We start from the raw sequence: 4605 nt of genomic DNA, 5'->3' as shown, positions 1-4605 counted from the left end.
TATCTGAAATGTGTCTTGATGTTGATGATGTACCTCAGAAACAGGGATGAAACAAATCTGATAAGGTAATAGGATTGAGAAGAACAAGATTGGCCATTACACAGGCAAACGTTAAGGGACGGTGAACTAACAATGAATGTGCTGAAGTCTCCCTCGATGAGCTGCGTCTCCTGTAACCCGTCACATGTTTTCATTGTGATTACCCACACACTCACACACTCAGGCCGACAAACACAGCATGTACATGACTGGGTTATTAAATTACATTTGGACTCATTTCCTGACTCTCATTTACACAAGGAATCCCTCTCTCCCTCCTCCCCTCCCCGTCCGAGTCGCTCTCTCTCCAAAACAGTTTTGTGGATGAGAGTAGGCTGGACACATTGTCTTAATCCTCGATCTCTGCCCTCTGGCCTCCCTGTACAGCTGTCAGTATGGCCTTAGAAGGCCTGACGGCTCTGTGTGTGTGTGTGTGTGTGTGTGTGTGTGTGTGTGTGTGTGTGTGTGTGTGTGAAATAGATAGAGCAAGATGAGGAAAAAGACAAGAGAGTGGCTCTGTGTGTGTGTGTGTGTGTGTGCCCCCCCCCCCCCCCCTGTGAGAAACAGGGAGGGCACCTCCTCACCCAGACAGTAAGCAAAAGGTGGTAAGGGTTACAGAGAAAATAATTATAAACTTTTTTGGAACAGTTCAGCTAAATGAGGTCGTCTCTGCACCTTCTTCTCCCATGGCCAGGTACCACGCAGACACTAACAACCTGAAGAATGTGCCACAAACCAAATAGATTTATATTCAGTAGCAGTAGCTGGTAATATGCCATTAATTCATGTCATAAGTCTTATAAAAGACTGGGCAGGCATCTGTAAACAGACCCACAACACAGATCTTGGAGACACAGTGAGAGTGTGTATATATAAGTGTGCTTGTGTGTGAGTGTTTGTTGGCTCTTCCTCATTTCAAATCTGAAAAAGATCTTGTGAGGAGGAAGTGGCTCTTTATCAGTTTCCAGTATCTCCTTGAAGCAGAGATGAAGGATCGGGGGGGGGGGGGGGGGGGGGGGGGGGGGATTGGTGACATAACAGAGCAACATGAGAGCCTGGAGTGTGTCCTCACTTCATGTTGTCAGGGATACACTTACTTAAGAGAGCGCACGGCCTTGATTTACTTCCAGGGACAGTTTTTCAGGGCGCGTGGCAGAAAAGTGATGAAGCAGGTGGAGGACAGGACAGGAATCATGAGCTGGTGAAACAGAGAATTGCTGGGATGGCAGGACATTGGAGTTTATTCACACACACGACTGGGAAGCAGTAGTCACTGTTATAAATAAATAAAGGAGCACAGTTTTTAATTTTTTATTTAACTGATTTAAGTGACATGTGACTTTAACTATGTAAATATAGTTACATGTACATAACAACTTGAAATTACTGTTCAAGTTATAAAGACAAGGTGTTTGCATGTGTTGCATTAGTCTAATTACTCTACTGTGCATATAGGTCAGTAATCTGAATTTAAGAATCAGATGTTTTCCTCAGGAGTTGGTTGTGACAGAAGCAGAGCTAAAAGAGAGTAAATACTGGACTGGTATTCATCGAATGGCCACAAACATGACTCCAAATGAATGATAATCGCTCTGTGACTGCTGGATGTGATAAATAGGCAGACAAGTTACCCATATCAGCTTAAAAAGTGATGATATGTCACCGTTGTGTTTACAACTTGTTTCCACTGCCCCTACGTGTCCAAAAAATAAGCTATTGCAGGTTTAAGATAACAGAAGTTAATGGTTTTTATCAGCAAAAATATCTGTGTCAAATAAATAGTTCAACATTTAGGGTGATACAGTTATCCACTTTCTTGCTGAGAATTAGATGCAAAGATTGATACAGGCTGTAGCTTCATATTTACAGACATGTGCATGTACTGTACAGACATGAGAGTGGTATTGATTTTCTCACAAGAAAGTAAAAGTGCATTTCCCAAAATGTCAACCTGCTCCTTTAACTGTTAAATCTTTTATCCTTTGAAAGGGAAACTGGGTTTTCTATTTACATTCTCAGTTGAGATTAATGGGGAATAATCTGGTTGCCATAGTGCATGTAAATGCTCTGCAAACACATCCCCACCTTGATGTAACCTTCAAGCCTCGGTGTAGCATCTAGGGGGGTCCTCGCCTGCAGGGTGTCACATTCTCAAACCTCCCTGAAAGAACACCGAAATTCTGCCATTGTGTCATAGCTGCCTGCCCACATGCCCACTGCACTATTTATACCAGAGGAGCACAACTGCTGCTATAGGTACAGTTACAGTCAGGCACTTCAAACCCCAGCTGCCCTGCCTCAGCTAATAATACAATGCAGTATAAACTCTACCTACACACACACACACAAACACACTACTGCTTGTTCTGCTGCTACTTTTGGCCCTCATCATCCTCCCTCAAAGTGCTTCCTGTATCTATCACAGCGATGAGCAGCCACAGACAGGCAGTCCTGACGTGCCCGCCTCCCTCAGTGAGCCGCCTGCCAACAAGCTCTCACACACACTCGTTACATCCAGGTTACATCACGAGCCTGTCCCCCGTCCCAGCTCCAAATCATTATGCACATAATCATTTGAGGGGAAAGGTGAATGTGGAATACAACTGCAGGAGAGAATGATGATGAAAAACAGATGGATAATTAAGCGACACTCACAATGTTGACGTCCTTGGAATTTGGAGTCTTTGATGGCCATCACAGGATATCTGACTTCCCAATTTCAAAAAACATTTTTTATGTGAAAAAATGAATAAAGTAAAATTGCTGTTAGTAAACGTAACTTTTGTAGTGTATAGTTTTTTGTGCATATTGTATGAAGTGTGTGTGTGTGTGTGTGTGTGCGCGCGCATGGCAGGGGCTTTATTTTAAGAAAGTCTCAAGCCAGGACGAGAAACTGTATCCTTGGACAAAGGTCAGTGATGGAAGGAACGAGGGATGGCTTGCAGCAGCAGGAGAGAGTGAGAGACAGAGAGGAGGGTGAGGGGGGAGTCAGGGATTGGGTTGCACAATGGCATTGTTTGTTACAATGACAAACGAGAGCAATAGATTCAGAGTCGTATATGGTTTCTAAAAGAGAGAACACTAAATACTGCAAATACATGGTCATCCTATTCATATACACATGAATGTTCTACCACTGCAACGTGCTGACAGGCTCCAACTCTCACTCTGGAGATCGATTGTTTCTTTGAAGAGAGGCAGGGTGAAAACAGAGCGGAGAGAGTGAGCTACAGAGCCTATTTTGGGATGAGAAAAGATGTGAGGTGAAACGCAGGGAAATGAAAAACACAGAACATTATGATGCTGAGCAAAAAGCTAAATGCTACTAGAGGAGGATGGGAGGACTCTTGTCTTCTCTCTCCGCTTAGCTCTGTGCTCCGCTGGCCTGCAACTAATCTGTGTCAATGTCAACACGAAGCCTTTCCGAAACAGACCTGTGATAATGACATGGGACTCGCACTCACAGGGGCGCACACGTGTTTGACTATAGAGTCACATGTAGAGGAGATGCTTCACACATAGGATAACATAAGATACAAAAGGCACAAAGTGATATGTCATTTGATCCAGTAATGGTTCATAACTCATAAATAGCTCCCTGTGACTGTTTTATGTTCAATGGCGGCAGGCAGTAGGAGATAATACTGTCACCCAGGGCATCAAGTTCACCACAAAATTAAAGACACTCATACCAAGTAGAGTATTAGGCTAGACCTGCAGTATAAGCATGCAATATTTCAACACAAAAAGAGTCAAGAGTGTTCTTGGGTTTGAGTATTTACTCAGTGTAGACATCATATTAAGACTACAACTAAGGACTTTTCAGCTGATTTCTATTTTTTGATAGTCTGTGTCAGAAAATACTGAAAAACGCCATCGTTGACTAATTGTTTCGATGTAGATCATATAGCTCAAATAAGTGTTGGAAACATGCACGTATACATTATACAGAAGTGTGTAAAAGTCTTTTTTTTCTAAGTCGTAATTAAAGGAAAAATCTGAGTTTAAAAGTTAATGTTTGGGATTTGTAAGTGAAGACTTGAGAGATCACAATGTTTGTCTGGGACCATACCACCTACATGTAAATCCTAAACATAATAAATAGGATAAAATAAATACAAATATTTGTGTTGAAACAGTTAATTTGGTGATGAATCAATCAGTCAATCGACAAAAATTTAACCTTTAAACATTTTCATAATTGATTTATTGTTTCAGTTAAGTAAAAATGCTGAGCATTCGCTGATTTGTGCCTCTCAAATGTGAGGATTTGCTTTTATATCATTGTAGATCTACTATATCACTTCTACACCACAAATATTCATAGATATATATAACCATTGAATATTTGTAATTATATATGTATATGTACAGTGGGTTCAATAATGGGAAAGTGGTCTGAGACTTTTGGATCCCTATATGTATGTATGTAATGTTAGTTTCAGTCCTTATGTTGTCCCCAATTGTTTACAGTTTTGTTTTTTAATATAAGAGAATATTAGTGTGAAATATAAGGATGTGCTGTCTGTCTGTCTGTCTGTCTGTCTGTCTGTCTGTCTGTCTGTC

The sequence above is a fragment of the Seriola lalandi genome, unplaced genomic scaffold (genome assembly GCF_002814215.2).
Source record: "Seriola lalandi dorsalis isolate HSWRI2012SDOR001 ecotype SW California unplaced genomic scaffold, Sedor1 jcf7180002054411, whole genome shotgun sequence".
Taxonomy (NCBI): Eukaryota; Metazoa; Chordata; class Actinopteri; order Carangiformes; family Carangidae; genus Seriola; species Seriola lalandi.
This window is presented reverse-complemented; position numbering follows the sequence as displayed.